The following is a 25,959-nucleotide window of genomic DNA, read 5'->3' as shown; positions in this document are numbered from 1 at the left end:
AACAGATTACAGGCGATCGCCCTTGCATTAATTAGTAGTTAATTAGTAGTTAACACACTGCACGAAACCAGAAAAAATTACATTTGTGAGAGAAAGAATGAATTTATTGTTTTCTTATTAACATTTTCAATATTAACATTACTTTGGCGAAAATAGTTTAACAGAGTGGGGAGAGTATGTGCGAGCATTTGCTGGCCAAACGTCGTTCGTACGAAAGGTACCCTCCAGTTATGAGCAGAGCGCGAAGGATATGTTCGTGTAAGTGTTGTTAAACTGGCGATCGACAAGGGTAGTACCAGTTAAGAAGAGTCACGTGCAACTCAAATCCACAGCAGCGTGGCAAAGCGCGCAAAAATTTTCCTTAAATATAAAAAATTTTCTGGAAAATGCGTTGGCACAATATTTCTGCAGTGTTCTGTTTTTCACTTTTTAATTTTAACATACTTTCCAGGTTCACTTACAGCAAATATTTATGAAGGTGTTTTTTCTGTTTTCGTTTTGTTTTCTGTTTTTTATCACACTTTTTGCTTTCGGCTGACAGTAAATTTATACACATGGTTTTCTCGTTTAATATCTAGCATGCTTCGCAGTCTGTTTTTGTGTAATTATCTCTATTGGAATGAAACAGCGAAAGTAGCATTTGGTTTGGTTTGGTTTGGTTTATGGGGTTTAACGTCCCAAAGCGACTAAGGCTATCAGAGACGCCGTAGTGAAGGGCTCCGGAAATTTCGACCACCTGGGGTTCTTTAAAGTGCCCTGACATCGCACAGCACACGGGCCTCTAGAATTTCTCCTCCAAAGAAATTCAACCACCGCGACCGTGATCGAACCCGCGTCTTTCGGTTCACCAGCCGAACACCATACCCACTGAGCCACTGCGAAAAGAGGGGCCGTAGTAATGAAAGTGAAAATTGTATTTCAGGAAAGGAAATTACGCAGTAACTGTCTCGCATATCTTGGTGGACACCCGTCATCCGTTTGTAGAGGAAGGGAGGAAGTGGTAGTGAAAGAAGAAGCAGAAAGAGAGGCCCTAATGAAGAATATGGTTCTGAGGAAAGGAAATTAGCAACTGTCTCACATATCTCGGTGGACACCCGTCATCCGTTTGATGAAGTTAGAGATTACCGAAGTAAATCATCCGTAGCATTATATCGCTTAACCACAGCGAAGCCTAAGCGTAGTCATGGCCTGTAGCTCGCTAATTATTCATGCAGTGAATCTCTGCCATCTGGGTGGACACCTGAACCGCGCCGTACAGGAAGGGAGGAAGAGGGAGTGAAAGAAAAAAGAAAGAGGGGAAGTAATGAAGAAAATGAAAATTGTCTTTGAGGAAAGGAAATACGCAGTAACTGTCTCGCATATCTCGGTGGACACCTGTCATTCGTTTGTAGAGGAAGGGAGGAAGTGGGAGTGAACGAAGAAACAGAAAGAGGGGCCGTAATGAAGAAAATGAATTTCAGGAAATTACATTACGCAGTAACCAGGAATCCACATCCAGGTACGAAGTTGAAGAAGGAACGCCCAGCGAAATGCAGCGGTGAAAGACTGACTTTGCAATTCGACTCAGCGAGTTCCACTCGCCAGCTGTAGCTATCGCGTCACTCCAGGTTTAACCAGAGCTAACCACGGCCTTTTTTAAGGCGAAAGCCTTTAATGCCTCATACTGTCGTTAGCAGACGCGTCGGCAGCCGTGTCGACAGACTCGTCGGCAGGAGTGTCGACTGACGCGTCGGCAGCCGTGTCGACAGACGCGTCGGCAGATTCGTCCACCTTTCGGCGTCACTGCTTAAAAGGATCAAGGTTCCAGCATGAATAAAGGCGCATCTAGTGAATGCATGGACTTCATAAATAAAATAAAAGGAGTAAAGTCATGGAAAGGAAAATAAAAATAAAAATAAGAAAATAATCAAAAATAAAAACAAAATAAAAATAAGGTGTGAAAATAAAAATTAAAAACAATAAAATTAAGAAAAGGAGCAAAAAATAAATAAAAAACAAAATATGACAAGATGAAAAGTAAATAAAAGACAAACAGTGCGCCAGGAAACGCTTTCGCCTTGCAGCACTTTAGAGAGCCAAAGTGCCCCCTGAATTTTTTTTTTTGAGCAGCTGTTTTGAACGCTACATGGCGGTTCAAGCAAGCGGACGCGCGTCGCATCGGTTCCGCACATTTTGACCAATTTCGACCGGACCGAATCATTCTCGCCACCGGAGTTTCTTCGGAAGGGAAAGATATCAAGTGCTGGATCCCCAGGATAGAAATTTCAAGCGGTAGGACCAGTTTTCGGCTTTCTACCGGACCTGAAAGTTATACAGCTGGCGCCGGCCCGCTAACCCTAACGGGCCACCCAACTCGACATCGTGAGAGCATGGGACGCTAACCTTGTCGACGACGCCGACGCCTAGCATCGACGCCGTTTCAACGACAGACCAAATGGCGGGGCCCAGCCAAGACAACGATGTGCCACTACAATCACCAAATGTCCTTCTGAACGAATTACAAGAGATGGATGAAGACGACTTCGGAGACGCCGACTTCGGAAGTGAGGACGAGATCCCGTCCGACTCCTCGTCGAAGCCAGCCGGGTACAACAACGATGCCAGCTGGGAGCTTGCACAATCCAAGCGCCAGAGAAAACTTCAAAGGCGAAAAGAACGCAAAGGCACGGGAACGGGCCCGGCCGCCAAACCTCAGGGTGATGCGACCGGCTGCAACAACAATGGATCAAGGGAGCAGAGCAGGCCTAGGCGAAGAATGCCGCCACTCCCCAGAAGCGACTACAAGATCATTATTCGACCTAAGAAAGGACTCCTGGTGAAGTCCCTCACCACCCACCAAGTAGCGCGCGCCATTGTCATGGCGTGCGGCCAGCAATGCAAGGACGAGGACCTACTTGTAAGGCTTCGCACCGGATCCAATATCATTATCGTTAGCACCCCGCACGAGCAAACGGCACAGCTAGTGCGGCACATTACCCGTCTCAAATTTGACGGAAAGACTTATGATGTTAACGCTTACGTGGCAGCACCGGAAGACGTCCTGCGCGGCGTGATCCACGGTGTAGACCCAGGTACCCCTCCTGAAGAACTCAAAGCACATTTACGAGTCAGAACTCAAGGAGTGACCATACTTCAGGCAAGGATGCTTGGAAAATCCAAGACGGCAGTGCTCACGTTCGACGGCCCGGTCTTGCCGAAATTCGTCATATATTACGGAGGAGAAGTACCATGCTACCAGTACCGCCCCACTAGGCAAGTGTGTTACGTCTGCTTCCAGCAAGGACACCGCTCTGACGTCTGCCCCACACCGAACATTATTGTGTGCGGACTGTGCGGAGTTTCAAACCCGCCCGACGACCACGAGTGCGCGCCCAAGTGCATAATCTGTGGCGAGGCACACCGGACCGGATCCAAGGAGTGCCGAGAGAGATTCAAAAAAGCAAGACCAAAACCCACAGGAGGCAGAGGACGGAGCGACCAACGCGGGCGACCACCCAAGCGATGGCTCAGCTCAGAGGGAGAGACATCGAGGAGCCGATCGAGGTCCAACTCCTTCCCGCCTCTACCACCAGCCGGCCCACAGGAGGGGGAGAAGCAAGAGAAAAAGAAAAAGAAGAAGCTTTCCCAGACAAGCGGCGGCAAGGTGAGCTGGGCTTCTACCACTGCTTCGCACTCGGTAGGAAAGGGTAGTGACATAAACAACACAAACAACAAAGGCAGTCGTGTCACAGAACCGAAGGACGCGAACAGCGATGCGCTCAGACGCGAGCTAGAACTGGCTCGAATCAAACAAAACGAGCTCGAACGCAAAGTTGAGGAACTCACAAAAACACTAAAGGAACAACAGCGGGAACTCGACACGACTAGAGCCCTTCCAAAACGGCAACCACAGGCATCGAACGAAGGAGACCTTGAAACACGAATGCAACAGATGATGCAGCACATGATGCAGGATATGATGCAGCAAATCCAATCGTAAATTCAACAGATGCAAGTACAATTCCAAGGGCAAATCTCAGAGATCAGAAGCGCTTTCAGAAAGCAAAAACATACCGAAAACATTAGGGAAAGGGCGTACAACAGTCCAGCGCTAACAGCTTTCGCAAGCGAACAAGGCAACAGCAGTAACGCGTAAACATGATCAATACGTATCGGCAAGAACAAGAATACTTAGATATTTGGCAATGGAACTGCAGAGGCTACCGCAAAAAGCAGGCCCTCTTAAAACAATATATAAACACACAACTCACACCTCCTGATGTAATTGCGCTCCAAGAGACCGGAATCAAGCCGACCTTACAAGGGTACGAGGTTTACGAGAGTCAAAACGAAGGTAAAGCGGCCGTCCTAGTCAGCAAAACCATTACCGCCATCAGGCACGAAACCATCGCCGACACCGACGTTGAACTCGCGCTTGTTGAACTTGTTCCGAAAAAGCGAAAGGGACGCAGCACGTTCTTACTGAACGTTGTCATGCCGGGAAACCCGCCCGGATTCCAATTCTGCCGGCCGCTAACTTTCTCCTGCGAGCGTCCCTTTTGACAAGCCCTCGTGCTGCGCCGCAAGGCACGCGCCCTAACGCTCCCTGACAAGCCACGATGCTGCGCCGTACGGCAGCGGAGTCCTAGGAGAAGCATCTGCAAGCAACACGCCTGGACCTGTCGCAAGAGGCCAGACAGCGAGGCGCCAGATTCCTTCTCTCCCGGACGCCACCGCGCGCGGCAAAATTTGAAGCGGTTGGCCCGCGCGATCGCTGATTGGTCCTTTCGGACTGCCGTCGAGTGCTGCCTTTGGATTGGCCAGTTCTGAGGGGCCACCGTTCCTCAGGCTATAAAAGCACCAACGCTGCAGCTTGGAGGTGTGTGACGGTGTGACCGAGTGACCGAGAGTCCGACCCACCGTGAGTCGAGTGCTGCTCACGAGTGGAGTCGGATGGTGTGACGTGCTGGTGTCTCGCTGATCGTCGCTGTGCGAGAACAGTCGCGTTGTATAGCTCTCGGCCCCCGTGCCGATGTTGAACTATATTATGCCCTGTACATAATGTATAAAGCGTTTTCTTAGTCTCACCGACGCCTGACTCGGAGTCTTCGCTACCGCTAAGAGAGCTGGCAACGCTCAGTCACGAAACGGGTGGCGAGCGCAACGGGACCACCTCTATGGCACAACATTGGATGGCAGCTATGGGATCGACCGACATCAGATACCTCGGCGCGGTGAGTGCCTGAAGTTTTCCTCAAACGCCAGACTTTCTCTAACACAGGTTATAGTAGCTGTCACGGCTCCGAAAGGAACGCGAGGCACCTTCCCGAACCGAGGCAAAGGGGTTGGAGCTTTGACGCCCAGCGGTAGCCGGTTTATGTTCAGCGTCGTGAATGAAGATAGAACCACGAAGGCAGTTTCTGAAAATAGGATATATTCACGGTATCATCCGCAGGAGAATCATACACAAGCATTTACAAAAGGTTAAGATAACACAGTACAAGCTACTACTTGGTACACGTATCTATAAGTAACGGACAGGAAACAGTGATTACCAATACAACAGTCAAATTTGAACTAACAGGTCACATGCAGGTTGCACACAGATATCGAAAATTACAGAATAGGAGTGAAGGGAAAGTTCACAGTCAATTAGGAAACGGTCCAGCGAGCGCGGCGGCAGTCCACTCACAAAGACGACGCAGAAGGGGAGCTCTCGAAGGTGACGGTCCTTCCGGAGTCCTGTGGCGTTCTTCGGAGTGCGATGCGGCGGCGGCTCGGGGAGTCCGGAGTGCTCGGAGGCGAGGGGCGCACTACTGTTGTGTCCGACTCGGGTTCTTGTCCAGCCGTCGGTTGTCAACGCACAAGACACTCCCTCCCATCCAATAATTCACTCTAAGGGACAGCCCCCATAAAACAAATACCCATAAGCGCACCAAGCAGTCGATACACAAAGGACGGAGCACGTAGGCTCCGCTCCTTCCACTATGCATGGCCGCCATTTTGAGGGTGAAAAAAAAGTAGGACAACCAAAAGAATGGTCACGTACGCCAACATCTTCTGTCCTGCAAGGGGGCACCTTGCAGGCGAGGAAAGTTAAAAAGTTGAAAAGGAAGCCCAAAGCTTTGGGCCTGTTAGGGGTGACTTTGAGCTCGAAAACCTAACACATATACACAACAAGCCGGGTGTGCTTCCCCGCTCGCGCACTGCGGGGGGTCTGCCTAACTGGACGGAAACTAACACGCGAAGACGACGCGCACGTACTCGCGCTCTTGCGACGATCGACCAAGGCACAGACATACAGGATACATTGACATGTGATATAAACAAACTGTAGAACTTACAGATGCTTAATTACCAGAAATTGAGAATATACAAATGCGTACCACTTTTGTGACACGGCCCCCCACTTTCAGAATATTATGGAATAATATTCTAAACTAACAAAACGTGGCACGCAGGCCAACACAATGCATGTAGATGCAATATACCATAAGTAGCACATAAAACAAAGTTCACGACACAAAACAAAACGAAGTTCAGATAACACATAGGAGTATAACACGATATTCCACGATGCAAGCAAAATCACATGAAATCTACAACCGGCTAAGGTAGGCCTCCCCGACGTTATGACTACCCTTAATATGTTGTACGCGGAAATTATACTCCTGGAGGAGCAAACTCCAGTGAAGAACTCGGCTGTTCAATTGTCTACTCTTCTGGATATAGGCCAGCGGCTTTTTGACCAGGAGTACGGGGGAGTTATATGGGGACACGGACTTCTGCACAATTCCCAACCTCTCCATTTCTTGCACTTCGCTCTCGATACCTTGCCGGGTTGCGAACGGCAGAGGGTATACTGCTTGACGTGAACTGGTGTGGTTGTCGTATGCGGGAGATTGCACTTCATCCATTCAGTTTTGCCGGGAACATTAGAGAAAATAGCCGCGTGCTTCTCCATTGTGGACAAAAGGAGCTGTTTCCTCGCGGCATCGAGATGTGCGGATAGTTTCACTTCTGCCACTCCCTCTGTTTTCTCAAACTCTGGAACCGGCAGCTTACTGTCCTCATCCGTTTCAATCATGCCGCTGATCACCAGGCATAGTCTGTTGGCGGGTGCGTCTCCCCTCTCTTCGTACTTTTTTAGCATATTTGCGTGAAAAATCTTTGACCCGCTAGCCGTCTCAATGGCGTAATCTGCGTCTCCTTTCTTGGCGGTGACCTCGAATGGGCCCTTCCACTGCAGCAGCAGCTTGTTGCTATCAGTTGGGAGCAGCACTAACACCTTATGGCCAGGTTCGAAGTTCCGGTCCTTCGCCTTACGGTCGTAGAACTTCCTATAACGAGTACCTGCTCTTTCAAGTTCCTCATGCGCCAAACGACACGTCTCTTCCAGTCTGTTTCGAAGGTCGAGTACGTGCTCGTAAGTGGTCTTTGCCTCTTCATCTAGGCTCCCGTTCGTCCACACCTCCTTTAGGATAGCCAGTGGCCCACGCACGTGTCGGCCGTAGAGGAGCTCAAACGGCGAGAAACCCAGGCTGGATTGGGGAACCTCCCGGTAGGCAAAAAGAAGAGGGGATAGGTACCGATCCCAGTCTTTTGGCTTCTCAGCGCACATTCGCCTCAGCATCATCTTCAATGTGCCGTTGAACTTCTCCACTAACCCGTTAGCCATGGGATGGTATGGAGTGGTGTGAAGTTGGCGGATGGAAAGCAGTCGTGCCACTTCCCTCATCAATTCTGAGGTGAAGTTTGTGCCACGGTCGCTGAGTACCTCTTGGGGGACACCGAATCGCGAAAACATCGCCATAAGAGCTTCGGCAACACGCTCGGATTCTATGCTTGGCAAAGCCACTGCATCCGGGTAACGGGTGGCATAGTCGATCAGCGTTAAGATGTATTTATTGCCCTGTTTGGACGGAGGGTAGATTGGCCCGACGATGTCAATGGCCACCCGTTTGAAGGGGGTGTCAATGATTGGTGCCTTCCCAAGGGGAACGCGTGGCACTCTCCCCCTCGGCGTGGTTCGCTGACAAATGTCGCATGATGCCACGAATCTCTTGACATCCGCCGTGATGCCAGGCCAGAAAAACTCTTCTAAAATACGCTCTTTTGTTTTCTGGGCACCCAGATGTCCTGCCATTATGCTGTCATGAGCCATCTTCAGCACCGTTTCCCGGTGCCGTTCGGGAACGACCAGCTGTCGCACCTGTCGTCCGTCCTTCTCCATGTAGCATCTGTACAACAGGCCGCCTTCCTTCTTGAACAGAATGCTGCTCTCACCATCCCGACACTTTAATTGCTTGTCGATTTGTGAGAAGCACGATTGCAGCGTTCGATCTTTTTCTTGATCGGCTGCATAGCTTTCGCCATCCTCGAATTGTCCTTCCGCGTCCGGAGTGCCGAGTTTCTGGAATTTCGGGGGCCCCTTTTTGGCCTGAGCGCGAGTTACTACGGCGGCGGTGGTTTCGGCGACTAAATCCATTTCCACAGTAGCCCCTTCGACTGGTTCAACGGGATCATCAGGAGCCCTGGCACCCTCAATATTACCCATTATCAGGTCATATATAGGGTCCTGCATGCACAGTGCTACGAGATTTCCGCTGTAGTAGGGGGTCCGGACCTGCACCTTCGCTTCTGGGAGCATCTTCACTGTGCCGTCGACCAAGTACACGGGTTTACTCGTACCCGTTAGCTGGTCATCGGTTACCAAATCCTTCCGGATAATCACGGTGTTACAACCGGTGTCACGCAACACAGTGACTGCCCTCCCGTTCAAACTTCCCGCAACTACGGGTAATCCTTCCACCAAAAACCTCTTCCGCGCTGTTCGCACCGCACTGACAACGGGAATACGGCTACCATCCTTCAACTCTAGATAGCCGTCGCAAATGTTTTTTTCGACCTCCCCCGAGGGGGAGTACACACAGGCTGCCTGGTTCTGCTCAGGCGCGCCTTGTCGACACGCATTCGCTTTGTGCCCTTTTCGGCCACACTTGAAGCAGTGGGGGAGGTGGTTGGCAGGGACGCGGCTCCGACACTGCGCGGCAGTGTGCCCCGTCCGGCCGCAGAGATAACATCTCGACGCTCCCCTCTCGCCGGGTTTTCTTTCGTCGCCTCCCGCTTTGTTTGCTTCCTCCCGGCTTTCTTTCCTTCCCTTCGCTAGGTTGGCACCTCCTTGTGCGTCCAAGAATTGATCAGCGAGGTTTAGCATGTCTTGCAGTGTTCCTGCCTTCCGTTCCTTTAAGTACAATGACAGGCTCGCGTGACAGCTGCTCAGAAATTGCTCCTTAATGAACAACTCGCGAAGCGTCTTGTATTCGAGGGAGATTTCAGACAGCTCCACCCAGCGGTCTAAATAATGGCTTAGACGCGCTGCATATTGTGCGGCTGTCTCGCCGTCGGTTGGTTTCCCGCTCCGGAACTTTTCTCGGAACCCGTCGACTGTAAATCGAAATCGCTTCAAGAGCGCCGCCTTGACCTTCTTGTAATCGGAGGCGTCTTCAGGTGTAAGTCGCCCGAAAACATTCAACGCCTCCCCGCTTAGGCATGTGCTCAGTGCCGTCGCCCATTGGTCTTCAGGCCACTTCTGGCTACAGGCTATACCCTCGAACCGCCTGATGTAGGCATCCAGGTCGTCCTTCCTCTCGTCAAAGGAAACAAGCAGCCGGCTGGGGTTCAATCGGAAACTGGGTTCTGCTACCACGTCGCGACCGTCGGCCCTTACCACGGACTCGTCTCCCGCCTGTCGAAGCGATAATCTTAGCTGAAGAAGCTTGGCTTCGAGCTCACCTTCCTCTTTTGCTGCCGCGCGTTCTTGTTCTGCGGTTTGCCGTGCGATGGACCTTTCCTCCCTCTGCCGAGCTTGCTCGTCCTCGATCCATTTTCTCAGTTCCACTCCTGAGAGACCTAACTGCCCACCTATGGATACTAATCTCTCTAGCTCCATGTTCACAAAAGCATAGGAACAATCAAAAACTGACAAAGCAAACTACCAAAACTGAAAAACCATCTATCAGCAATGCACACTTCTGAACTAACTCACTCTTCGAGATCACTTGTAATTCGAGGCTCGGTCACCATCCACAACGCTTACTCATTACGTCAAAGTCCTGTCGCGGACGCCAGAATTTGTCACGGCTCCGAAAGGAACGCGAGGCACCTTCCCGAACCGAGGCAAAGGGGTTGGAGCTTTGACGCCCAGCGGTAGCCGGTTTATGTTCAGCGTCGTGAATGAAGATAGAACCACGAAGGCAGTTTCTGAAAATAGGATATATTCACGGTATCATCCGCAGGAGAATCATACACAAGCATTTACAAAAGGTTAAGATAACACAGTACAAGCTACTACTTGGTACACGTATCTATAAGTAACGGACAGGAAACAGTGATTACCAATACAACAGTCAAATTTGAACTAACAGGTCACATGCAGGTTGCACACAGATATCGAAAATTACAGAATAGGAGTGAAGGGAAAGTTCACAGTCAATTAGGAAACGGTCCAGCGAGCGCGGCGGCAGTCCACTCACAAAGACGACGCAGAAGGGGAGCTCTCGAAGGTGACGGTCCTTCCGGAGTCCTGTGGCGTTCTTCGGAGTGCGATGCGGCGGCGGCTCGGGGAGTCCGGAGTGCTCGGAGGCGAGGGGCGCACTACTGTTGTGTCCGACTCGGGTTCTTGTCCAGCCGTCGGTTGTCAACGCACAAGACACTCCCTCCCATCCAATAATTCACTCTAAGGGACAGCCCCCATAAAACAAATACCCATAAGCGCACCAAGCAGTCGATACACAAAGGACGGAGCACGTAGGCTCCGCTCCTTCCACTATGCATGGCCGCCATTTTGAGGGTGAAAAAAAAGTAGGACAACCAAAAGAATGGTCACGTACGCCAACATCTTCTGTCCTGCAAGGGGGCACCTTGCAGGCGAGGAAAGTTAAAAAGTTGAAAAGGAAGCCCAAAGCTTTGGGCCTGTTAGGGGTGACTTTGAGCTCGAAAACCTAACACATATACACAACAAGCCGGGTGTGCTTCCCCGCTCGCGCACTGCGGGGGGTCTGCCTAACTGGACGGAAACTAACACGCGAAGACGACGCGCACGTACTCGCGCTCTTGCGACGATCGACCAAGGCACAGACATACAGGATACATTGACATGTGATATAAACAAACTGTAGAACTTACAGATGCTTAATTACCAGAAATTGAGAATATACAAATGCGTACCACTTTTGTGACAGTAGCTTAGAGAAAGAATTGGTGTAGCATTGCGTTAACCTTGTGTGTTTCAAGCCTAGGAAGAGTGTTTTGAAAACCAAGGGATGCTGAAGGGGTAAACAAGGCAGTGTGTGAAATTCTTGCGCGTACCGAACTAGTAGCGATATAGTAGTGTACGGCAAGTAGTTTCTAAAAGGGCAAACAGCAAGAGGCAGTGTGAACGATGGAGAGTTACAAGGTTAAAGAACTTCTCCAAATTTGTGAGGATTTGGGCATTGATTTGGGCTCAACAAAAAGAAAGAAAGCGATCCTTGAGGTCATGAGGACTGCGGACGTGACGGCTGAGGAGGCCGAAGAGGCCTGGGCTGATATCAATGAAAGGTGTGAACGGGAGGAAAAGAGAGAAAATGAACGTCGCGAGGAGGAGATGCGGGAGCGCCAGGCGCTTAGAGAGCACGAGGTTAAAATGAAAGAGCTGGAGCTCCGAAAAACCTCGCCAGCGCCCAGTCTTGCTTCTACGACGGTTCCCTCTAACGCTCCAAAAATACGCGACCAACTGCCGCCCTTTGTAGTCGGCGAGGATATGGCTAAATACCTCGTTAAATTTGAGCATGTGTGCGAACGGAATGACATTGAGCGATCCCTCTGGGCACAGAATCTGTTAGCCTTGCTTCCCGGGGAGGCATCTGACGTGATAACTTGCTTATCGAAAGAGGCGTTTGAGAGCTACAGTGATGTGAAGGAGGCGCTATTGCGAAAGTACAAACTGTCGCCCGAAGCTTTCCGGCAGAGGTTCCGGTATGCACAGAAGGGCAGGGAGTCACATGTTGACTTCGCGTTTCGTCTAAAAGCCGACCTGGTTGAATGGCTGAAAGGCGAAGAGGTTTACGACGACCGCGATAAAGTCGCGTTAGAACAGTTCTACCGTTGCATTGATGAGGATGTCAAGCTCTGGCTGCAAGATAGGCTAAAGGAGGTTAAGCTAGACAAGGCAGCAGAATTAGCTGGAGAGTATTACCTCCGCCGCAGCTTGCACAGCAGGGCAGTGCGTGTAGAAAAAGCAGATAAGAGAGACGGGTTTTCAAGGAAGCCCGACGAACGGAAGCAAATCAAGCGTCGCGAGTTTCGGAAAGACGAGTCCCTTACCAAAGAAACTGCGAAGGAAGGGCAGAATGCATCTCAGAATGCTAGCGATGGTCCCAAGCAGCGAAACGATGCGACGCGTTCTTTTGAAAAACGGAAGCCGTTAATCTGCTACAACTGCAAAAAGCAAGGGCACATCGCGGCGAACTGCCAAGAGAAAGTTGCTTTTGCAACGATACGGGAAACAAACAAAAACATGCGACTGTTGGAGCCATACATGCAGGAAGTTAAAGTAAACGGCAAGAAGTGCAGAGCACTTCGGGACTCGGCAGCAACTATGGACGTCGTCCACCCGTCTTTCGTCTCCTCTAGTGACTTTACAGGAGAATGCGCTTGGATACGGCAAGTGGCCGAGGATGAGAGTGTCTGCTTACAGATCGCAGCGGTCATCATTGAAGGAGAGTTTGGAAAACTTAACACAGAAGCCGCTGTGTCTGCCGCCCTTCCGGAGCACTTTCCCTACCTGTTCTCAAATAGCTCGGAGCAGATGCTGAAGGATCAGGGCAAATCATTCTTTGCCGACGTGGCGTACATGGCCCTCACGCGATCCAAAGCGCGCCAACTGTCGAGGGAACTGGACTTTGAGTCGGTGAACGAACAGCCGTGCGGCACGCGGAGCGATCAAGGTAACTTGAGTGGCGGGCAGACACGGGAGATGCAGAGCTCGGAGACTGGCTTGGGAGAGCGCGGTTTGGACGAGACTGAGAGTGATACGTGCACTGCTAGCCGCGATCTAGACACGACGCCGCAGTTAGGCGACGCGGGCTCCATACTCGCTCCGGTTTCTGCCGGCTGGCAGGAGCTGGCCGCAGTTGAAAAGGAAACGCTCATTCGCGAGCAGCAGCAAGATTGCTCAATAGCCGATCTGATGAAGAGCGTCAAACTGGGAGTGGAGAAAAAAATGGTTTCATTTTACGAGAGATCTGGCTTATTGTATCGCTGCTACACCGATAAGCAGGGACGCAAATATGAGCAGATTTTGATCCCTCGAAAATATCGCTGTCAGTTACTGGAACTCGCGCACGAAAATGCGTGGGCAAGGCATCTTGGCTTAAAAAAGACCAAGGCTAGATTGGCTCAGGAGTTTTATTGGCCGTATTGTTGGAAGGATGTCGAAGAATTCGTGCGATCTTGCGAGACCTGCCAGAGAGTGGGCAAATCCACTGACAAGTGGAAGGCGCGGATGAAGTTAGTGCCAGTCATAACAGAACCTTTTCGGCGACTGGTAATTGATATTGTAGGTCCTCTGCCAGAATCAACGAACGGGTGTAGGTATGTTCTGACGGCCCTGTGCGTCGCGACCAAGTTCCCGGAGGCGGTACCACTTAAGGAGCTAAATTCTTCCCAGGTCGTGGACGCTCTGCTCTCAATGTTCGCACGCGTCGGGTTCCCTTCTGAGATCCAGTGCGACAATGGCAGCGTCTTCACCAGCTGCCTAACTTCTACCTTTTTGGAAAGATGCGGCATTAAAGTGGTGCACAGTTCTATCCATCACCCGCAATCTAATCCAGAAGAGCGAATGCATTCGGTGCTGAAGCGCATATTGAGAGCCCTGTGCTTTGAGCGTCACTGTGACTGGGAGGCCTGCATTCCCGCCGCTATGTTCGCCTTGAGGTCTGCTCCCCATGAGAGCACAGGCTTTAGCCCCGCGGAGCTCGTGTATGGCCGAAGCCTTAGAACTCCGCTGCGCATGTTGCGAGAGTGTTGGGAAGGCAGTGATGACGACCCAAATGTAGTCTCCTACGTCCTCGACCTTCTTCAGAGGCTCGGGAAAACAAAAGATATTGTAGAGAGGCACATGAAGGCGGCGCAAATCTTATCAAAGGGATATTACGACAAGTCAGCAAAAAAACGCACCTTCGAAGTGGGTAGTCAAGTGATGTTCCTGCGTCCGTCGAAGAAAAACAAGCTCGAGGTTCACTGGGAAGGACCCGCGAAGGTTGTATCGAAGCTTTCCGATACCAACTACGAAGTGAAATTAGGGAGACGGCCCAACAAAATTTATCCCAGCAACTTGATGAAGCCCTACATTCAGCGTCACGCGATTGTAAGCATGACGATAAATGCTGCCGATGAGGAAGGGGCGGAAATCCTGACGACAGCTGACATGAAAGATTGTGGTTTAGAGCTAATGTTGGAACAGCTGACTTTGGACGCGCGTCTAAGTACCACACAAAAGGAGGATTTAAAGGGAATAGTTTCCGAGTTTAAGGAGGTTTTTTCGAACCGTCCCGGAAAGACCACGGTCTTAGAGCACGACATCGAGCTAACATCTGAGCAACCGATCCGCAGTAAACCGTATCGTTGTTCACCCGTGCAGAAAAAATCATGGCTGAGGAGATTCAGCGCATGCGTGACTTGGGGGTTATAGTGCCAAGTGAGAGCGACTACACATCGCCCCTGATACTTGTCCAGGTTCCGGGAAAGGATCCGAGGCCATGCGTCGATTATCGGCGTCTGAACGCGATCACCCGAGATCAGACATATCCGATACCGAACCTAGAAGAAAGAGTGGAGACGGTGTCGAAGTCAAATTATATATCTACGCTAGACCTCGTGCGAGGCTATTGGCAAGTACCCCTTACGGAACGGGCTAGCCGTTGCGCCGCGTTCGTTTCCCCGTTCGGAACCTTCCGCCCACTCATGCTGAGCTTCGGACTTAAAAACGCGCCGTATTGTTTCTCTAGCCTGATGGACAGAGTGCTTCATGGTTTGGGCGAGTCTGCATTGCCATATCTCGACGATGTTGCCATCTTTTCGGACACTTGGGAAGAACATCTCGAGCACTTGCGAGTTGTATTGTGCAGGTTGAAAGAGGCAGGCCTCACTGTGAAACCAGCTAAATGTCACCTAGGTTGCGGTGAGGTGACTTATTTGGGCCATGTGGTGGGGCGCGGCCGGCGTAGACCTTCCGACATCAAGGTAGCCGCTATTGTAAACTATCCCCGGCCAACCACTAAGACGGATATAAGGGCCTTTTTAGGTTTAGCTGGATATTACCAACACTATGTGAGAGACTACTCTGACCTTGCCAGCCCGCTAACAGACGCGCTTCGAAAATCTGAGCCCGTTAAGGTGACGTGGGACTCGAAGAAAGAAAATGCGTTCCAAATGTTGAAACAAGCATTGAGCCATAAGCCGGTTCTAACGGCGCCAGACTTTTCGAAAGGTTTCATCATTCAATGTGACGCGAGTGATCGCGGAATGGGAGCGGTGCTATGCCAAGAAGATGCTAGTGGTCATGAACGACCAATTTTGTATTTGAGTCGGAAACTAAGCTGTAGGGAAGAGGCATACAGCACCTCTGAAAAAGAGTGCGCCTGCCTTGTGTGGGCAGTTCAGAAGCTGGCTTGTTATGTCTCCGGTTCTAAGTTTGTTGTGGAAACGGACCATTGCCCTCTAACCTGGTTAAGTAACATGTCGTCTAAAAGCGGCCGTTTGCTGAGGTGGAGCATGACCCTCCAGCAGCACAATCTGGTTGTCCGCTATAAGAAGGGAAGGTTGAACGCGAACGCCGATGCTCTAAGTCGTGCATTCTAGGCCTCGCTTCTTTCAGTGACCTCCTCGTTACTTACCTTCTCTCGCTTTGCAGCAAACTATCATGTTCGAAGGAAGAAAGGGGCAAAAATGAATGACCTCATTTGCTTCCTCAGTAGTGTGTTTTCGGTCCAAATGATTTCAAGGGGACCAATCTTATTTTCATTATTATTGTTGATTATTAAGTGCTCCTGCTATTTTGATGTGTTGACACTTTGCAAAATGGTTGTTTGAACCTTGTGTACCAGATCGTACACATGCCTCTTGTTGCAGCGGGAATAAATGGGGACATCAATTTAGTTAGGTTAATTTGGATTATGCCTTCGTCTGGTGTTTGATGGGAGACAGAGGGCACTTGCTTGTGTTGGGTGTTGCCTTTTGCCGGTCGGTTTTGTAGTCTGCAGAACGACCAACCATGACCAGTGGCGAGAAGCAAGGGGATCGGAACGACCTCAGCGAAGCTGGTCGAGGTGCCTTGGCGACAACGAGGTCAACAGAGCTCCTGGCCTGCGAGTGGGACCTGGTGCTCGTGAAGTTACCTGGACTGGACGTGAACTTGGAAGAGCCTGACGAAGATGCGCGCCTGGCATCCGAGCCACGTGGAAGCAGCTCGTCTTCCCGGCGCCTTATCTGATGGCGGGGATGCTGTCATGCCGGGAAACCCGCCCGGATTCCAATTCTGCCGGCCGCTAACTTTCTCCTGCGAGCGTCCCTTTTGACAAGCCCTCGTGCTGCGCCGCAAGGCACGCGCCCTAACGCTCCCTGACAAGCCACGATGCTGCGCCGTACGGCAGCGGAGTCCTAGGAGAAGCATCTGCAAGCAACACGCCTGGACCTGTCGCAAGAGGCCAGACAGCGAGGCGCCAGATTCCTTCTCTCCCGGACGCCACCGCGCGCGGCAAAATTTGAAGCGGTTGGCCCGCGCGATCGCTGATTGGTCCTTTCGGACTGCCGTCGAGTGCTGCCTTTGGATTGGCCAGTTCTGAGGGGCCACCGTTCCTCAGGCTATAAAAGCCCCAACGCTGCAGCTTGGAGGTGTGTGACGGTGTGACCGAGTGACCGAGAGTCCGACCCACCGTGAGTCGAGTGCTGCTCACGAGTGGAGTCGGATGGTGTGACGTGCTGGTGTCTCGCTGATCGTCGCTGTGCGAGAACAGTCGCGTTGTATAGCTCTCGGCCCCCGTGCCGATGTTGAACTATATTATGCCCTGTACATAATGTATAAAGCGTTTTCTTAGTCTCACCGACGCCTGACTCGGAGTCTTCGCTACCGCTAAGAGAGCTGGCAACGCTCAGTCACGAAACGGGTGGCGAGCGCAACGGGACCACCTCTATGGCACAACAACGTGTACAGCCCGCCGAGACAAAGAAAAGCCAAACTCTTCGAACTGTTTTATGGAGCGCACAAGCTGGCCAAAGAAAATGCACTCATCATCGTAGGAGATTTCAACGCCATGGACAGGAGTTGGGGATACCAGAAACAAGACATCAAGGGAAGAACATTAGTGGAAGTAGCGGAATACTTTGGCTGCAGTCTAATCACAGATCCTGCGACCCCCACGAGAATCGGGAATAGCGTGAGCACGGACACATGCCCGGACCTCACCTTCGTAAGGAACAGCAGGGAGTCACAGTGGGTAAACATGATGGAAAATCAAGGCAGCGATCACTTTATCCTCCGGACACGAATAGCATCCGACACCATAAGACGCCAGATTGGACAGGCGAAAATCACTGACTGGAACGCGTTTCGCGGGGCTTGCAACAAATCAGAAGGCGGTATCCAATCACTGGAGGAATGGAGCGGCATGCTGAGAGAAACGCGACAGCGATGCACAAAAAGTCTAAGGAGAACGACAGCAACGCCTGAAGTAGACGCCCACCTCCTCAGACTATGGCAAGCGAGACGCACTCTCACCAAAAGATGGCGGAAGCAAAAACACAACAGGAAACTAAAACTAAAGATAGCAGAAATTACGGCAAAGGCGGAAGAATACGCGACGCAACTCGCGAAACAAAATTGGGACCAACTCAGCGACTCACTTAGGGGAACTCTAGGCACGGCCAGAACCTGGAATCTCTTAAGAGCACTAATCGATCCGACCAAAATAAAATGAGAAAACAATAAAGCCATCCACCGGTTCATCCACTCCTTCGAGGGATCAGACATCGCCCTACTGGAGAAGGCACGAGAAAAATGTTTCGGCGATCACAACCCCCCGCGATACCAAGGAACGTATCGAGGAGCCGAAAACAAGAAACTCGACCGCCCCATAACTGTGGAAGAGTTTTACGCGGCCATAAGAAACACCACCAGAAACACGGCAGCCGGAGCGGACAGAATCGACAACGCCCTAATCCGCAACCTGAGCGACGACCTCATACAAGAGCTCGTCACCTTTCTTAACAAACATTGGGAGGCGGAGACGGTTCCCGAAGATTGGAAACACGCCGAAGTAATAATGATACCTAAACCTGGTAAAAAGCTACAAATTGAAAACCTCAGGCCTATATCACTCACGTCGTGCCTTGGCAAGCTTTACGAACGGGTTGTGACTTTCAGACTGCAAAATTATATGGAAGACAACGACTGTGTACCACATACCATGTTCGGCTTCAGAGCGAAGCTCTCGACGCAGGACGTTCTCCTCCAAATACAAGAAGATGTCCTGCGAAACGTACCTCGGACGGGAGAAAATGTCATAATGGCCCTGGACATCAAGGGCGCATTCGATAACGTCAGCCACGAAGCGATCCTTACGGGCCTAGACAACCTGGATTGCGGACGCAGAATCCACGGCTTCGTCAAAGCCTTCCTGTCCGATAGAACTGCCACCATCGGCATAGGAGACCTTCGATCGGAAAAAATTCGCACTCCAAACAAAGGTACACCCCAAGGGTCAGTTATCTCACCCCTACTCTTCAACATCGCTATGATAGGCCTAGCTCGAAAACTAGAGAACATCGAAGGCATCAGGCATGCAATGTATGCTGACGATATAACAGTCTGGACAAACACGGGCTGTCTCGGAGAGAAGGAAGAAAGGCTACAGCAAGCGGCCTCTTGTGTAGAGCAATACCTCGCAGAAAGAGGACTCCCATGCTCGACCGAGAAATCGGAACTGCTGAGAGTTTGGAGAGGCAAGCAAAACCGGACCGTCCCAACCAACGAGGACCTAAAACTCAACGTCTACATAGAAGGGACGCCCATACCCGAAAAGACAACAATAAGAATTTTGGGCATGTGGGTTCAATCCAACCAGCGCAGTACTCACACTTTTACCCTACTGAAAGCAACAACGCTACAAGTCGCACGCATGATCACCCGCATCACCAACAGGCGACATGGCATGCGTGAAGAAGACACACTAAAACTAGTCAGAAGCCTAGTAGTTAGTCGAATCACGTACAGCCTACCCTACCAGTGCCTCAACAAAAATGAAATACAACAAGCGGATGCCCTGCTACGCAAAGCGTATAAGACAGCGCTCCGACTACCACGCAACACGTCTACAGAAAAACTCATGGCCCTGGGATTACACAACACCTTTGAGTAGCTACGAGAGGCGCAGCTTGAGTCGCAAAAACTCAGGCTGTTGCAAACAACGACAGGAAGAGCGCTCCTGCAGAGGCTCGGATACCGCGAGCAGATGCGAGAAATGTCGAGGACGGCAACGATCCCCGACGAGCTTCGCAAGACCCTCAAGGTAGCGCCAATACCAAAAAACATGGATCCCAACCTCCATCGAGGCAGAAGAGAAGCGAGGGCCGAATTCATCGAGAAAACATACGCTCCTCAAGCCACGACCGTGTATACAGACGCGTCTTGGAGAGGAGGAGATACCAAAATCGCTGTAGCGGCGGTGGTCGATTCGTCTTTACGCGAAATGACCAGCGCGTCTCTCCGAGGCTGCACAGCTGCAGAGTCCGAGGAAGTAGCCGTTGCTCTAGCGTTGGCGGAGGGCTATAGAACCGGGTGGTCACTAACAATACTTACGGACTCTCAAACAGCCTGCCGAAATTACATGAACGGCAGGATAGGTCGTCACGCGCTCCGTATACTCCTCGCAGCGAGTGACAGAATTAAAAACCGGGAAGAACAAAACGACAAGATCCGACACAAAATTGTGTGGGTACCGGGGCACACGGGGGTGGCAGGGAACCGAGAGGCCGACAGGATAGCTCGAGGATACATTACTTTCCGAGCTTCCGACGAGACCGCGGAACTCGCGCCAGCACCCAGGGAATACTCGGCCATACTACAAAACTATAGAGGCAGAAGAATGCGATATCCCCCACCGCACAAATCTCTCAGCAGAGAGGAAGCTGTCACTTGGAGACAATTACAAACAGGCTCTTTCCCAAACCTACATATACTAAACAAAATGCACCCTACGATACACACGAACAAATGTCCCTGGCGCGACGAAAAACCTACACTATACCACATCACATGGGCCTGCCAAAACATAGACCTGGTCCCCAAAATACAAAACCCGAGTGCGGAGCAGTGGGAGACTCTGCTGTCCAGCGACCGCTGCGAAGACCAACAAGGTCTGGTACAGCGAGCTCAACGGGCGGCAGTGGCCAGCGGAGCCCTGGACTAAGGGCAACCGACCACTGATTAGAGGCAGACGACTTCGACAGAGAAGGCTCCTGGGGGTAGAACCAAGACGTCTCTGAAGATGCCCCCAAACCGCAGGAAAAACCATTAGTGTAAATAATGTTTTCCCTTCCTTCCTTTGAGCAGCTCCCATATGCGTCAACGCGTTCTCAAACATTTCGCATTTTAAAGAGAGCACGAAACAGCACGATGCCGTTCACTCTCACTGATCTCCAGTAGGTGGCTGGATGCCGCATTCCCGCTTTCCGAGACAAGCGCGAGTGAAGCCACCGAAAGTTGGACTGCTTGTCTCGAAAGTCGGGTGTCTGCTATGTATTTGAATGCAATAAGTCGTGTCTTTCACCCTTCCGTTCTCAGTTTTTTGCTTTGTACTCGTGTAATTTCTGCTTTTATATGAAAGGAACAAGCAAGCTGAACGCGATAAATGTGAGCATTGTGTGCAGAACCCTCTAATTTCAGAGAAACAGAAGAAAACAGGCATGCAGGTCTCACCCTGCCTCGGCAAAGGGGTACGTGCATCAAACACTATTTTCTTGCCTGGTTCTTGTCTTCTGAGCGTGAAGGAGAAGTAGTCGAATGACGATGAGGCTAGGTCATCATAAAAGCGAATTTTCGTGTAGCAAAGAAAAGGCACAGCGTGAGAGGAACGACTGACAATAAAGACGAATGCTGCAGTGCGCGTGAGAAGCGCTGTTAGAAGCCAACTGCACCAAGCACCACGAATAAAAGCCCATTCAGGCTTAACTTGCTACAATACGGAACAGTACATAACAGGCTTCGTCGAAAAAGCAGTACCATACCTTTTGGAGGCGCTAATGCGAACCAACCGAACACCGTCGACAGCTCACCAGCCTAGCCCTCGCTCTGGTTTTGCCTCAACATAATTCGGTAAAATGGTCACTGCAAAGTTGCCTGGTGAATGTCTCAACCTATTCTTTCTTATATTTATCCCCCATTGATAGCATAACTTGGCCTTGAGCGCGGAAACGTGCATCACAGTAAAGAGCGGTGTTGGCGACGGCAGCGATGGGACGACAGAGCTGAGCATACGAAGTTCCATACTTGCTGTGTGTAGCGGCGCCCTGTCGTCTGCTAGTGTCGCCCTATTGCGATGCAATAGGCCCTTATTTTTGAAACGTCTTTCCCGAAGACTTCGCTGGTCTCCTCGCTCAGTTGACGGCGCAACAGGTAGGCATTGTCATGTAAAAAGACGAGAACGGCGAAAAGATGAAATGCTAAGTGGGAAAACAAAACTGGAACTGAAAAACTGTGCTGAGGTCCGATTTCATACACTGCCAAAGGCTGACTTCCGGGACAAGGCCGCTTACTTCCGGTGGCTTCACTTTCGGGCGCCCGATGCGGCATCCAGCTCCCCTAGTGGAGATCAGTGTTCACTCTGCTGGGTACGATATTAACATCATCATCATCATCAGCCTGACTACGCCCACTGCAGGGCAAAGGCCTCTCCCATGTCTCTCCCATTAAACCTGTCCTTCGCCAGCCACGGCCACATATTCCCGCAAATTGCTTAATCTCGTCCGCCCACCCAGTTTTCTGCCGCCCCCTGCTACGCTTGCCTTCTCTTGGAATCCACTCTGTTACCCTTAAAGACCAGCGGATATCTTGCCTTCGCATTACATGCCCTGCCCAAGTCCACTTCTTCCTCTTGATTTCAACTAGGATATCATTAACGCGCGTCCGTTCTCACCCACTCCGCCGCTTTCAATCTTTTTACGGTATTAACAGGGTTCTCTAAAAACATCAAATGTTTGAGAACACGCTCACGCGTATGGGTTCTGCTCAAAACGGCTTCGTTCATGAGTATACTAAAGCTTCAAATTGGTTGGCGCTGGAGCTGTAGCTTCTACGCCGGTTAAAAAAAAAAGTTTCGGATAGAGTATATGCGTGGGACTTTATAGGTAGTCAGAATCGCTGTTTAGAAAAGGTCCTTACGAAGCAGGCCTTTGAAAGGAGCTGTATGCATTCACGAAATAAGTAGCTTTGCGCAAAGCACTACATTTTTCCTTTCATACAGTCCATAAAGCTCGGGGCTAAGCACCAGAGAAGCAGCGCAATTGCGAGTTTTGTTTCTACATGTGTGTTTATTGAAGTGCCATCAAGGAAAGATTACGCTCCCTGCGACAACGTATTTTTTATCCTACTGAAGTTAGCGCCTGTCCTGTGTGTTCCTCCTCTTGTGTGCGTGTTCCTGTGCGCTTGAATTCATTTCAATATAAACATAAACATTGATCTCCTGTTGCCTTGTACAGCTAGGGTGCAGCGCAAAGCCCTCTGCTGGGATATATGAACTATCAATGTCCTCTCTTTTACCTTAGAAATCAATTTATTCCTTCCGCATCACAATATTTCGATTGAAAATTGGCAGTGGCTTAGCTCAGCTATGCCAGGGTATACGTAGCGAGAGCTACCTTGGCGTCTCCGCTTGGCAAGACGTTCCTCTCTTCGTTCACGCGTCACCGCCTCTCTTTCACGCGCGGCGCCAGCGGGCGTAGTCTGGCCGGCACGGCTCCTCGCGCGGCGGCGGCGGCGAACTCTGGCCTTAAGCGCAGCGCACCTGCTGCCCCCCTTTGGTTTAGCGCATGCGCACTAACGGCCTCCCAGGCTCACGGCGAAATGCTCGACTGGGTGACGTAGTATAGCTCTCGCTACAAAAGATCTCATAGGTTCCCTGTCTGCTTGGAATTCCATACGGAAGCAGCCTTATTAGCCGCATCCCAGGTGGTGCCACATCTGTGCTATTTGACTTCGATTTAGATTATAAGTTGAAGAGTATATGTCACCGAAACCATGAGGAAGTTTCCCTGTTCAGATTTATTTTTGCCGTGTTCTGCGAGCAGGAAGTGGGTGCTCCTATGGTTTTCAATACTCTGAGACAGGCATGTGGACTTTGGTATGTTCTTCCCTACATCTTGGCTGAGTGTTTGTGCCTAATGAGATGCAAGAAGCAGATGTGTAAAAGCCAGGACTGGACTTCTCGATCTAAGTCGAAAGCGCTATGCGGCTTTGCCTAGAGGCGTCTCGAGTATTCTTCAATGCAGTCGTTAATTAGGCGCGTGCCACGTTCGATATTTGGCGGGCGAGAGTGCTTGGCGGGGACGGCTAGCTTGGGACTGGGTTTAGAAAGGGCGAAATATGCACGTTGACGTGTTCTCAAGTTTTATAGCTACTTGGCAAAGTTATAGATTCGGTGTGTGTTAGAATGAGCGTTAGCTGGGAGTTCAGCGCCTGCCTCATGGCTTGTTGTTGTTAGTGGCTATTTATTGTTAAGAAAAAATAAAAATAAATATGGAAGGAACAGATGCAGCTAGCCACGGCATCTGCACGGAAGCCTGAAACACCTGAGCTGCGGCTAGCGGGAATAAAAGGACTAGGAGAGAATAGGGAGAGGGAAAGAAAGGGGGGAGCCGTAGTAAGAAAGGATAGCGGTGGGGCGGCAATAAACACTACGTACAAAAAATTCAGGGGCAGTTTGACTGTCTAAAATGCGTAGAGCCGAAAGCGTTTCCCACTTTCCTCATTAGTGCCTCTATGACGTCACCAATGGATGCCACGACACACAATTAATGGCTAATTACTAAGTAATACCAAATTACTAATTAATTACTAATTAGTTACCTGCTAATTAATAACACGCTTCGTCTTTAGGAGTGGAACGCGACAGCGTGTTGTAGCGCTGCCAGGGAGTCCAAGGAACACCAGACCCTTTCGGCGCGATGCCTTGCCCTTTGAACGCAGCGTTCTTTGAAGGAAGGAAATGGTAAATTGGTTTTTGAGGAAAGGAAATGGCGCAGTATCAGTCTCACATATCTCGGCGGACACCTGAACCGCGCTGTAAGGGAAGGGAGGAAGGTAGGAGTGAAAGAGAGAGATAAAGAGGTGCTGTAGTGGAGGTCTTCGAAATAATTTCGACCACGCGGGGATCTTCAACGTGCACTGACATCGCACAGCACACGGGCGCCTCTTGCGTTTCGCCTCCATCGAAGCTCGGCCGCCGCGGTTGGGTTCGAACCCGGGTACTCCGGCTCGGTAGACGAGCGCCTTACCACTGAGCCACCTCGGCGGGTAAAAGCGCAGTAATTCTCTACCGTCTCGGTGGACACCTGAACAGCTCCGTACAGGAAGGGAGGAAGTGGGAGTGAAAGAAGTAGAGAAAGAGGGGCCGTAATGAAGAAAATGGAAATTGTATTTGAGCAAAGGCAATTAAGCAGTAACTGTCTCATATATCTCGGTTGACACTCGCCATCCGTTTGTAGAGGAAGGGAGGCAGTGGGAGTGAAAGAAGAAACAGAAAGAGGGGCCGTAATGAAGGGAATGAAAATTTCATTTGAGGAAAGGAAATTACGCAGTAACTGTCTCACATATCTCGGTGGAAACCCGTCAAAAGCATCACACCTCTGCTGCCAAGCTTCTACTGACAACCTTCTGTCGACAACGATGAGGCATTGAAGGCTTTCGCCTTAATACAGGATATTGAACTAGGAACACATGTGAGGTGCTGCGCCGCGCAAGGTTGTCGAGAGTACTCAAGGCTTCCTCCTGTGTCCTTTTCTTTCTCGCTGTTGTTTGTTAAGGATACAACTGCTTTACTTTTCAGAGCTATGTTTTTAATTTCAGCATTAATCGGGTATGTGGATTCATTCATTCACGAGTTTCACATGTGCTAAGATAGGCCCTCCTCTCCTGCAGTCCAGATTTACAAGTAACAGGGGTTTGTCGATTGTGTAGCAGAAATTGCAGTGTTAACTTATTAAGGCGAAAGCTTTACTAGCTCCACTACGAAATAAGCGTGCGGTAGGCCTACAGAGCCTAGCACCAGCTCTACCTCCCCCCCTACCAATCGCCACTCCTCCCCTCCCTAGACAAAAACTTCAGGGGCACTTTGTCTAAAGAGCGTAGAGGCGAAAGCGTTTTCCGCACCACTTTGCTTATGTGACACTGGTGACGTCACCACTGGATGACGTCACACATAATTGGTTGGTTTATTGGGGTTTGGCGTCACAAAGCAACTCAGGCTATGAGGGACGCCGTAGTGAAGGGCTCCGGAAATTTCGACCATCTGGGGTTCTTTAACGTGCACTGACATCGCACAGCACACGGGCTTCTAGGATTTCGCCTTCACCGAAATTCAGCCGCCGTGGCCGGGATCGACCCCGCGTCTTTCGGGTCAGCAGCCGAGCGCCGTAATCACTGAGCCACCGCGGCGGGGCTGATGACGAATTAATGACAAATTACTAATTAGTGACTAATTACTGATTAATGACTAAATACTAATTAACTGCTAATTAATGACGCTTAACCTTCGCCTTTAGGAGTGGAACGCGACAGCGTGTTGTAGCGCTGCCATGCAGTCCACGGAACGCCACCACCCGTTCGGCGCGCGATGTCCTGCCCTTTGAACGCAACGCTTTTTGAGGAAAGGAAATGGGGCAGTAATT

The sequence above is a fragment of the Amblyomma mixtum genome, chromosome 2, assembly GCF_055824585.1.
Source record: "Amblyomma mixtum isolate Tamu chromosome 2, ASM5582458v1, whole genome shotgun sequence".
NCBI lineage: Eukaryota > Metazoa > Arthropoda > Arachnida > Ixodida > Ixodidae > Amblyomma > Amblyomma mixtum.
The sequence above is the reverse complement of the archived record's forward strand: the minus strand, read 5'-3'. Positions refer to the sequence as shown.